This window comes from Sparus aurata, chromosome 23 (assembly GCF_900880675.1).
Source record: "Sparus aurata chromosome 23, fSpaAur1.1, whole genome shotgun sequence".
In the NCBI taxonomy this organism is placed as follows: Eukaryota; Metazoa; Chordata; class Actinopteri; order Spariformes; family Sparidae; genus Sparus; species Sparus aurata.
The window spans coordinates 29752592-29765914 of record NC_044209.1 but is presented as its reverse complement, the minus strand read 5'-3'; positions in this window follow the sequence as shown (position 1 = coordinate 29765914).

The window sequence follows — 13323 nt, the reverse complement described above, 5'->3', positions numbered from 1 at the left end:
GTTCTTCACCCTGCAGTCAGCTCATAAACACTGACAGTGACCCGAACACATTTTAGGCCAAACGACTAAACTGATTAACGATTAATTGGTATTTGCTCGAAAATACAAAATAATTCAAATCAATTCAAAGAAAAACAGAAAATGTTCACCTGTGTTCAGCTGGTAGCAGGAAGAAAGACTTTAATGATCACCAGAGCTAATTAGTTTAATAACCCACTGATTGATAAATGTACCAACAGTCAGGCTCAATAAAACCTCATAAAGATGAGTAAACATCACAAACTGTTCACACTGACAGACAGAAATCCAACATGTTCCAGGTTAGAGTCCAGATGTGTTCAATCTTAAATGTGTGTGAACTTAAATGGAGTTTTGAATGAAGTTGCTTTAAACCCATAGGAGTGACGGTGCTGCCCCCTGCTGGGCCTCAAACACCATCACTTCCTTCTCTCTACCCTCTGCTGAGCCGGGTTCTGCAGGCTGCTTCACGCCCGGATCAGGACAGATTTCATCCTTCTGTCAGCCCGGCTCAGGTATTCTCTACGACCCCTCTGGCTATCAGGACAGCTGAAGCGTCTCAGGTTGTTTCTTTAATCCGTGTTGGCGTCAGGATCATTTGCATGATTTGATTGAGTTGGTTTTCTCGTGGGAAACAAAATGTAAAAACTTTCAGAAGAGTTTGTGAGTCATGATTTAAATGTTTCCCCACATTTCTTTAGTCAAACGTTCAGATGTGCGTGACAAAGTCTCTGCTCGTCACCCGAAGACACCTGAACAGTGGACTGGTAGTTTTACGAGACAGCTTCAGTTTATTGTCGTGTTTTATTGTGTTCACATTGTGTTTATGTTGTTTGTCTCTGTGCAGGTGAATCAATGAATGAATGCAGTCAGACAGAACCAACAGAAACTAACCAGGCTGTAAACATTTAACGAGCTTCTGTTGGAATCAGTCAGAAACCACAGCTCAGCTCACAAACAGCCTGTGAAGTGAAGACAGATTCAAACCTCCACAGATTCAAACCTCCACAGATTCAAACGTCCACAGATTCAAACCTCCACAGATTCAAAACTCCACAGATTCAAACATCCACAGATACAAACGTCCACAGATTCAAAACTCCACAGATTCAAACGTCCACAGATTCAAACCTCCACAGATTCAAACCTCCACAGATTCAAACCTCCACAGATTCAAACCTCCACAGATTCAAAACTCCACAGATTCAAACCTCCACAGATTCAAACGTCCACAGATTCAAACCTCCACGGATTCAAACGTCCACGGATTCAAACTTCCACGGATTCAAACCTCCACACATTCAAACGTCCACAGATTCAAACGTCCACAGATTCAAACCTCCATAGATTCAAACCTCCACGGATTCAAACGTCCACGGATTCGAACCTCCACAGATTCAAACGTCCACGGATTCAAACGTCCACGGATTCGAACCTCCACAGATTCAAACGTCCACGGATTCAAACGTCCACGGATTCAAACGTCCACGGATTCAAACCTCCACACATTCAAACGTCCACAGATTCAAACGTCCACAGATTCAAACCTCCATAGATTCAAACCTCCACGGATTCAAACGTCCACGGATTCGAACCTCCACGGATTCAAACGTCCACGGATTCAAACGTCCACGGATTCAAACGTCGACAGATTCAAACCTCCATACATTAAAATGTCCACAGATTCAAACGTCCACAGATTCGAACCTCCATACATTAAAATGTCCACGGATTCAAACGTCCACAGATTCAAACCTCCACAGATTCAAACATCCACAGATTCAAACGTCCACAGATTCAAACGTCCACAGATTCAAACGTCCACGGATTCAAACGTCCACGGATTCAAACGTCCACAGATTCAAACGTCCACAGATTCAAACGTCCACGGATTCAAACGTCCACAGATTCAAACGTCCACAGATTCAAACGTCCACGGATTCAAACGTCCACGGATTCAAACTTCCACAGATAACAGTGCCCCTAGCACCACCAGAACCAACGGTTCCACCAGAACCAACAGCACACACCAGAACCAACAACACCATCAGATCCAACAGCGTCACCAGAACCAACAGCACCACCAGAACCAACAGCACACACCAGAACCAACAACACCATCGGAACCAACAGCGTCACCAGAACCAACAGGGCCACCAGAACCAACAGCACCCCCAGAACCAACAGCACACACCAGAACCAACAGCACCATCAGAACCAACAGCACACACCAGAACCAACAGCACCACCAGATCCAACAGCGTCACCAGAACCAACAGCGCCACCAGAACCAACAGCACCATCAGAACCAACAGTGTCACCAGAACCAACAGCGCCACCAGAACCAACAACACCACCAGAACCAACACCACCAGAATCAACAACACCATCAGATCCAACAGCGTCACCAGAGCCAACAGCACCACCAGAACCAACAGCACACACCAGAACCAACAACACACACCAGAACCAACAGCACCATCAGAACCAACAGCACACACCAGAACCAACAGCACCACCAGATCCAACAGCGTCACCAGAACCAACAGCGCCACCAGAACCAACAGCACCATCAGAACCAACAGTGTCACCAGAACCAACAGCGCCACCAGAACCAACAGCACCATCAGAACCAACACCACCAGAACCAACAGTGCCACCAGAACCAACAGCATCACCAGAACCAACAGTGCCACCAGAACCACCAGAACCAACAGCGCCACAAGCACCAACAGCACCATCAGAACCACCAGAACCAACAGCACCAGCAAAACCAACAGCACCACCAGAACTAACAGTGCCACCAGAACCACAAGATCCAACAGCACCACCAGAACCAACAGCACACACCAGAACCAACAACACCATCAGAACCAACAACACCATCAGAACCAACAGCATCACCAGAACCAACAGCACCACCAGAACCAACAGCACCACCAGAACCAACAGCACACACCAGAACCAACAGCACCATCAGAACCAACAGCACACACCAGAACCAACAGCACCATCAGAACCAACAGCACACACCAGAACCAACAGCACACACCAGAATCAACAGCACCATCAGAACCAACAGCACACACCAGAACCAACAACACCATCGGAACCAACAGCGTCACCAGAACCAACAGGGCCACCAGAACCAACAGCACCATCAGAACCAACAGCACACACCAGAACCAACAGCACCATCAGAACCAACAGCACACACCAGAACCAACAGAACCACCAGATCCAACAGCGTCACCAGAACCAACAGCGCCACCAGAACCAACAGCACCATCAGAACCAACAGCGTCACCAGAACCAACAGCGTCACCAGAACCAACAACACCACCAGAACCAACAGTGCCACCAGAACCAACAGCGCCATCAGAACTAACAGCATCACCAGAACCAACAGTGCCACCAGAACCACCAGAACCAACAGCGCCACAAGCACCAACAGCACCATCAGAACCACCAGAACCAACAGCACCACCAAAACCAACAGCGCCACCAGAACAGTGCCACCAGAACCACAAGATCCAACAGCACCACCAGAACCAACAGCACACACCAGAACCAACAACACCATCAGAACCAACAGCATCACCAGAACCAACAGCACCATCAGAACCAACAGCACACACCAGAACCAACAACACCATCAGAACAAACAGTGTCACCAGAACCAACAGGGCCACCAGAACCAACAGCACCCCCAGAACCAACAGCAAACACCAGAACCAACAGCACCATCAGAACCAACAGCGCCACCAGAACCAACAGCACCATCAGAACCAACAGCATCACCAGAACCAACAGCGCCACTAGCACCCCAGAACCAACAGCACCATCAGAACCAACAGCGCCACCAGAACCAACAGCACCCCCAGAACCAACAGCACACACCAGAACCAACAGCACCACCAGATCACACAGCGTCACCAGAACCAACAGCGCCACCAGAACCAACAGCACCATCAGAACCAACAGCGCCACCAGAACCAACAGCACCCCCAGAACCAACAGCACACACCAGAACCAACAGCACCACCAGATCCAACAGCGTCACCAGAACCAACAGCGCCACCAGAACCAACAGCACCACCAGAACCAACAGCGTCACCAGAACCAACAACACCACCAGAACCAACAGTGCCACCAGAACCAACAGCGCCACCAGAACCAACAGTGCCACCAGAACCACCAGAACGAACAGCGCCACAAGCACCAACAGCACCATCAGAACCACCAGAACCAACAGCACCACCAAAACCAACAGCGCCACCAGAACTAACAGTGCCACCAGAACCACAAGTTCCAACAGCACCACCAGAACCAACAGCACCCCCAGAACCAACAGCACACGCCAGAACCAACAACACCATCAGAACCAACAGCATCACCAGAACCAACAGCACCATCAGAACCAACAGCACACACCAGAACCAAAAGCACCATCAGAACCAACAGCACACACCAGAACCAACAACACCATCAGAACAAACAGCGTCACCAGAACCAACAGGGCCACCAGAACCAACAGCACCATCAGAACCAACAGCATCACCAGAACCAACAGCGCCACTAGCATCACCAGAACCAACAGTGCCACCAAAACCAACAGCGCCACCAGAACTAACAGTGCCACCAGAACCACAAGATCCAACAGCACCACCAGAACCAACAACACCATCAGAACCAACAGCGCCACAAGCACCAACAGCACCATCAGAACCACCAGAACCAACAGCACCACCAAAACCAACAGCGCCACCAGAACTAACAGTGCCACCAGAACCACAAGATCCAACAGCACCACCAGAACCAACAGCACCCCCAGAACCAACAGCACACGCCAGAACCAACAACACCATCAGAACCAACAGCACCATCAGAACCAACAGCACACACCAGAACCAACAGCACCATCAGAACCAACAGCACACACCAGAACCAACAACACCATCAGAACAAACAGCGTCACCAGAACCAACAGGGCCACCAGAACCAACAGCACCCCCAGAACCAACAGCACACACCAGAACCAACAGCACACACCAGAACCAACAGCGCCATCAGAACCAACAGCGCCACCAGAACCAACAGCACCATCAGAACCAACAGCATCACCAGAACCAACAGCGTCACTAGCACCCCAGAACCAACAGCACCATCAGAACCAACAGCGCCACCAGAACCAACAGCACCCCCAGAACCAACAGCGTCACCAGAACCAACAGCGCCACCAGAACCAACAGCACCATCAGAACCAACAGCGTCACCAGAACCAACAGCGCCACCAGAACCAACAGCACCATCAGAACCAACAGCGTCACCAGAACCAACAACACCACCAGAACCAACAGCGTCACCAGAACCAACAACACCACCAGAACCAACAGTGCCACCAGAACCAACAGCGCCATCAGAACCAACAGCACACACCAGAACCAACAGCACCATCAGAACCAACAGCACACACCAGAACCAACAACACCACCAGAACCAACAGCGTCACCAGAACCAACAACACCACCAGAACCAACAGTGCCACCAGAACCACCAGAACCAACAGCGCCACAAGCACCAACAGCACCATCAGAACCACCAGAACCAACAGCACCACCAAAACCAACAGCGCCACCAGAACTAACAGTGCCACCAGAACCACAAGATCCAACAGCACCACCAGAACCAACAGCACCCCCAGAACCAACAGCACACGCCAGAACCAACAACACCATCAGAACCAACAGCACCATCAGAACCAACAGCACACACCAGAACCAACAGCACCATCAGAACCAACAGCACACACCAGAACCAACAACACCATCAGAACAAACAGCGTCACCAGAACCAACAGGGCCACCAGAACCAACAGCACCCCCAGAACCAACAGCACACACCAGAACCAACAGCACACACCAGAACCAACAGCGCCATCAGAACCAACAGCGCCACCAGAACCAACAGCACCATCAGAACCAACAGCATCACCAGAACCAACAGCGTCACTAGCACCCCAGAACCAACAGCACCATCAGAACCAACAGCGCCACCAGAACCAACAGCACCCCCAGAACCAACAGCGTCACCAGAACCAACAGCGCCACCAGAACCAACAGCACCATCAGAACCAACAGCGTCACCAGAACCAACAGCGCCACCAGAACCAACAGCACCATCAGAACCAACAGCGTCACCAGAACCAACAGCGCCACCAGAACCAACAGCACCATCAGAACCAACAGCGTCACCAGAACCAACAACACCACCAGAACCAACAGCGTCACCAGAACCAACAACACCACCAGAACCAACAGTGCCACCAGAACCAACAGCGCCATCAGAACCAACAGCACACACCAGAACCAACAGCACCATCAGAACCAACAGCACACACCAGAACCAACAACACCACCAGAACCAACAGCGTCACCAGAACCAACAACACCACCAGAACCAACAGTGCCACCAGAACCACCAGAACCAACAGCGCCACAAGCACCAACAGCACCATCAGAACCACCAGAACCAACAGCACCACCAAAACCAACAGCGCCACCAGAACTAACAGTGCCACCAGAACCACAAGATCCAACAGCACCACCAGAACCAACAGCACCCCCAGAACCAACAGCACACGCCAGAACCAACAACACCATCAGAACCAACAGCACCATCAGAACCAACAGCACACACCAGAACCAACAGCACCATCAGAACCAACAGCACACACCAGAACCAACAACACCATCAGAACAAACAGCGTCACCAGAACCAACAGGGCCACCAGAACCAACAGCACCCCCAGAACCAACAGCACACACCAGAACCAACAGCACCATCAGAACCAACAGCATCACCAGAACCAACAGCGCCACTAGCATCACCAGAACCAACAGTGCCACCAGAACCAACAGTACCAGCCCCAGTACAGAGCAGTGCAGAGACTCGTCGGGCCTGAGGCTGACTCGGGGCTTCTGGCTCTTCATGTCACTGCTCGTTATTTGAAGCTCATCTGTTTGATGAGCGGGTCGACACATTGATCACACACATCAGAACTATTCTGCGGTACAGTGGAACATGATGTGACTGATGCTCCATACCGGAGCAGTGACCTCCATACAGGTTTCATGGCCTCCAGCAGCAGCAGTGAAAGCTAAATGTGACATTTACAGTTTCATGAATCGTCAGCCTCTCCCCGGCCCCGGGCTGCTGTCACATCACAGAGCCCATGTTGACCCTCCAAACACTCATAAATCTGCTGGTTTAATGAAGTGACGGCGCCGCTGAGGGCGAATTCTCTCCTGGAGCTGGAGAAGCAAACTGCAGAGACACATGATGTAAATCTAAAGTGTCACAGAGTAGAAGGCATGAAGCGAAGTTCTGAAACTAACCCTCTCACAAGGGAAAGAAAATACAGACTTTTTGGAGTCAGACACAAACCAAACTCCATTCAAAAAACAGCTGTTTTAAAGTCGGCCCTTATTTTTTCACAGTAAAAACTGTAGTTCAACTTTACAAAGACTCTTTTTAGATTCACTTCCATCTACAGACACAATCAGCTCACCTGTCATTCACTCAGTGACACCGTTAACTCACCTGTGATGAGGTGTTTGATACAGACAGACACGTATTGACTGGTCCTCGCTGCATCCTCTAATATTCCACAGATCCTCACTAATCACAAATATTCTCCCCCTTTCCAAAAAAATGTCCCCAAAGTGTCTCTGAGCTGCTAAAATGTCCCTTCATCCTACAACTGTGGAATGGCCCCACTTTCCTGACATGTCTGTGTCCTAATTTCTTTCTCTCTGCAGCTCATAAATGTCCTCGGAGATGTCCACACTAATCAGATATATTGTCAGTTTGGAAGTAAAACATCTTTACTCCAAAGTGGCTACAGCGCTGAGTGTCAACCTGCAGCAGAGCAGCGCTGAAGTGTGAGCCTGTTACGCCTAACTAAACCTGTTGAAGCAGGGTGAACCTGCAGCTTCGTTCTGGTGTGATGATAATAATAATAATAATAATAATAATAATACATTTTATTTGTTTGATGGCGCCTTTCAAGTCACCCAAGGTTACTTTACATAGGATAAAAGCATAAAATCACAGAATAACATCACAGAATATCAAAAAACAAACATCTCTCTATAAAAGCAAGGAATCTCTGTCTGTCTGTCTGTGTGTGTGTGTATGTGTCTGTTAGTCAAATATCTCTGCGGATCAGGATCAGCCGCTAGCCGCTAGCTGCACGGCCCACCTCCCGAGGCGACGGACCGGACCCACCGGCATGTCCAAAACCAGACTTAGGGTAAATAATGTCCGCCACGCTTTTTCGCGAACATTGCCGTCACGTTTGCTTTGTGTCTGGTGCAGAAGAAACGGTAAAAACGGGCTTTTGTCACGAAAGTGTCCAAGCAGCAAGTTTGGTTGTTGAGGAACAGGAAGTTGTGGGAGGGACGTAGGCGGATGATTGACAGGCAACGACGGTCTGTGTAGAGACAGCGATATTGAGAGTTGAGAGATTTGTGACATTTAGCATGTTTGGAGTGTGTAGTTAGTGTGTTATGTAGTGTCTGGTGTAGTGTGTTTAGTGAGTAGTGGAGTCGTTTTTTTGTTTAATGAGTCAGAACAATGAGGAGAAGCTGAATGTGGAGCAGGCAGTGCAGCTCTTCATTCAGCTGGAAGGAGCTCAGGCAGACCTGAGCATTGCCTGCATTTAAATGTAAATAGTTACATATAACTTTGTACATTTTTTAAATGTATGCACAAATTTAGCAAACAACAATTTATATTTGCATTATAAGTAAATAAAAATGGTTTGTTAAACATATTTGTGGTTTTCACAGTAAAAAAACTTTTTCTACTCGGATTTTATGTTTTTTTTGTGATTTTAGGTCCATTGTGTTAATACAGTATGTCAAAATGAAAAAATAACTGTACAGTTACACATGTGAAGTTGTGCTGAAAATAATGACACCAAGTAAATAGCTTTTAAGGTGAAATATAATGGCAAAATCAAAAATAGTAAAAAACAGCCAATTATACCCTGGAACATCAGATTTCACAACAAACCTAAATATCCCTGACGTCCCACCTTCAAACACAGCCTCATTTGGCCATCCATGAAAAAGCTACTTAACCTCCCACTTTTCTATAGGAATACACGTTTCTTACGGGCACTGCACTAGTTGACATAAAAAGAAAAAGAAAAAAATGTCTACAGTCTCTGTCCGTCTTCCACCAGGGACACAGACAGACACTGTCCAGATCAGCAAGCTGTGTCTCTGACTTCAGGCCTGTTTGTTATTTCCATCTGAGGAATGGTTCAGATTCCTGATCAGCTGGGAACATGAAGGTGGAGCTCATTGTTGGAGTTGAGTGACAGACGGTTTAAAGAGCTTAAGTTCCATTCAGAGTGGAGGCGTGGCTGCAGCGACGGGGTCAGAAAGTCAGCAGAGGAAAGAAACCAGGGATCCAACCTGCTGCATGACAGAGCCCCTGAGCAAGGCAGCGCTGATCCGTTCGTCTACAAGTGTCGCAGTTTTATCTCTGTTCAAGTTAGCCAGGCGCTAAACAGGAAGTCTGTCGGACCGCGTGCAGATACAAAACAGTCGTCAGTCTTCAGATCTGAGGGCCAGAACGCCAGAACGCCGGACACCAGACAGATGTGGACAGATGTTATGTACAGCCTTTATTCAGCTGAAGTCTTCACTGAAGCTGCTGATGAAGTGTTATCATGCACGAGCTCGACCGCCTGTACAGGGTTACATCTGGTCTGAGATCAGTTAGTGATGTGTTCTCTCCAGCAGACGAGCTGTATGGAGACATCTGATGTTTCTGATATTTAAAACAAGAGAGCAACACATCTCAGTTTGAACACAGCCTCTTCCTGTTGTCTCTCAGCACTCTGTTAGTGTGTCAGTCATCACCTCCGCTAAGCCTTCATTAAGGGCGTCTCCACAGCCTGATTGGCCGTGAGGGAAACGCCTCTCGCTGCTCTCGATCATCAATCAAGAGGCTCAACACCTGAACAACAGGTGACCTGAATGTGCTGCGAGACTTTCTGACAGTCAGCTAAAATAAAGAAGAGAGCAAGTTAACATGAAGACACCTGCTGTGTCCAGTTCAGGTCTGCATCCTTCAGAGGAACAATTGAAGGTCAGTTACATCAAATTAAGTCTGTCCCAGTCTGAAGGCTCCTCCAGATGCTCCTTCTTTCCCTCTTTACGATCCTCGCTACGATCCTTCGTGGCCTCACATATCCCAAGATTCTTTCTGAGCTCGAAACCAGGAAATGTTCCAAAGACTAGACCGTCTCATTTAACAACGGCTGACGAGGTTAACAAGGTCTCTCTGAAGGACTCGCCTTCAAAGACCTCAAAGGCCGAGTCCTTCAGAGGATGCAGACCCTGAACTGAGACACAGCCGGCAGCAGCGCTGTCCGTCAGTCCGTCCGCCATCTTGATTAGAGTCTACTTTAAAGGAGCAGTTCACCCAGACCGTCAAACTCACCCATCGTCTCCTGATGAAGGAAGTCAGGCGACGTCTGTCTGTAAGTTTTCTTCAGCACCACAGTGATCCAGTGAAGCTGTGTGTACGTCCACAGCTTCACCGCTGACAGGAAGTGCTAACAGCTGATTCTGCAAAGCTTCAATGGAGGTTTGGAGCATTTTTACTGTGAAGCTCCAGAAATGTTCAACTGTTCACCTGCTGTGTTTGTGGAGTCTGAACGACTGGACTGAAAAAACACAAATCAATCCTGCACATCTATATTCTACAGATCTGTGTCTGTAGTTTCAGTCTGAGCTGAACGAATCAGTGGAATCAAAGTAACCACAGTCAGCAGTTTGAATCATCAGTGTTCATGCAGCTTATAGCTGCAGGTATAGACGCTGTCATACGAGCGCTGAGCTGCTGCGTGCAGAGACACGAGTCTGTAGGTGGTTGAGGGTTCAGAGCCTGCGAGGCTGCAGGCCAGAAGCTGCTGCGTGTGACAGCAGATCGCTGCCCATCAATCACAGACGCATGTTTTCATTCCTCAGTTCAGAACTGAATCTGCTGCTGGCGATGGATCAACTCTCTGTGCCAGATTCACATAGCGGCCATTCATTAAACTCCACACAGTGACAGCACACACGCCCCCACCTGTTCACCACACACACACCTCCACCTATTCACCACACATCCAACAGGTTACAGGTCACACACACACACACACACACACACACACTCACACACACACACACACACACACACACACACAGGTTGGAGAACGACAGCAACCTGTGGTAAAATAAATAGTAATAAGTAATAAAGCCATTTGATCTGTGATCATTAAAGACGTCTCCTGTCAGAGCTCAGTAACCTGACCAGGACGAACGAAGGATTTGGAGCGTCAAGACGTGATCACGATGGCTGATAACACTCTTCTTCTTCTTCTTCTTCTTCTTCTTGAAACACGATTCTCTTCTTCTGACTCATCTATGAGCAGACAGTAGCAGCTGTACAAGAGGTTCTGGTCCGTCGTGGTTGGTTCAGTAAACCAACAGATGAGAGAAATGATGTTATATCAGGTGGATTAACGACCAGCTCCAGCAGCTCTGTGACGCCACAGTCCGACTAATCTGAAGATGACATCACAGGAAACGATGTTCACGTTCCTGTCCTGCAGGATAACGCGTCCGATCATTATTAACAATCATTTACAGCAATTCGAGAACGTTTCTCTCGACAGCAGACGGCACAAACTTCATCAGCAGCAAGACGGGTCAGAACATCGAACAGGAAGTCACCAGACTCCGTTCACAAATGTGTGATTAAGAGGAGAAACTTCAACTTTGTGAAACGACGACGACTGCTTCACCTTCTAGTGGATTCAGCATTAAACCAGAACATGAAGCTGTTTGTCTCCTTGTGAAAGTGTCAGTTGTGTCTGTTGAACACTGTTTACACTGATGTCACCATTTACACTCCATCTATGAAAGAAGACGACAGGAAGGAAGAAGGACAAACAGGAAGTGGAAGGTAAAAACACGACGCACGAGGAAAGATCTACAAAATAAAACAGGAAATAGCCAAACGTGTCGTTCCCTCGCCTCTCGTCCGTTGTCTCTGTCAGAAGCTGTCGTTCTCAGAGCAGCGCGTCGTGTTTCAGGAGACGCCGTCACGTCGCCGCTCCTCGTTTGCATGAAGGTGAATTCTGCTGACTTGATAGAAATCAGGGTCGACCGACGTGACGCAACTCTGAGAAAGTCTAAACACTGTGGAGTCCAAATGAAGACACGTCCTGTGTGCTGCTGGACTCTTTCTTTAAAACGTCCTCAGAAACTTTTCACTGAGCTGTTCTTGTGATTCAACAGAAAGTGTGTCGGTCTGAACAGGCGAGCAGCGCCGGTCCGGTCCAGCAGGGAACACGCCTGTGGACACGAGGCGGCGTGAAAGTAAAGAGCATCACCGTGTTTCGATCAGCTGTTTGCAGGATGAGACGAGCTGCTGACGGTTTCAGGACTGCAGGAGAGAAAACAGCCAATACACACATTCACATCATGGATCCGCATCATGGATCCGCATCATGGATTCACATCATGGATCCACATCATGGATCCGCATCATGGATCCGCATCATGGATCCGCATCATGGATCCGCATCATGGATCCGCATCATGGATCCGCATCATGGATCCGCATCATGGATTCCCATCATGGATCCGCATCATGGATCCGCATCATGGATCCGCATCATGGATTCCCATCATGGATCCGCATCATGGATCCACATCATGGATTCATCATGGATCCACATCATGGATCCACATCATGGATCCGCATCATGGATCCGCATCATGGATCCGCATCATGGATCCGCATCATGGATCCACATCATGGATTCGCATCATGGATTCATCATGGATTCATCATGGATTCGCATCATGGATCCGCATCATGGATCCGCATCATGGATTCACATCATGGATCCACATCATGGATCCACATCATGGATTCATCATGGATTCATCATGGATCCACATCATGGATTCATCATGGATTCGCATCATGGATCCGCATCATGGATCCGCATCATGGATCCGCATCATGGATCCGCATCATGGATCCGCATCATGGATCCGCATCATGGATCCGCATCATGGATCCACATCATGGATTCATCATGGATTCGCATCATGGATCCGCATCATGGATCCGCATCATGGATTCGCATCATGGATCCGCATCATGGATTCACATCATGGATTCACATCATGGATCCACATCATGGATCCACATCACTGCATGTTGAAT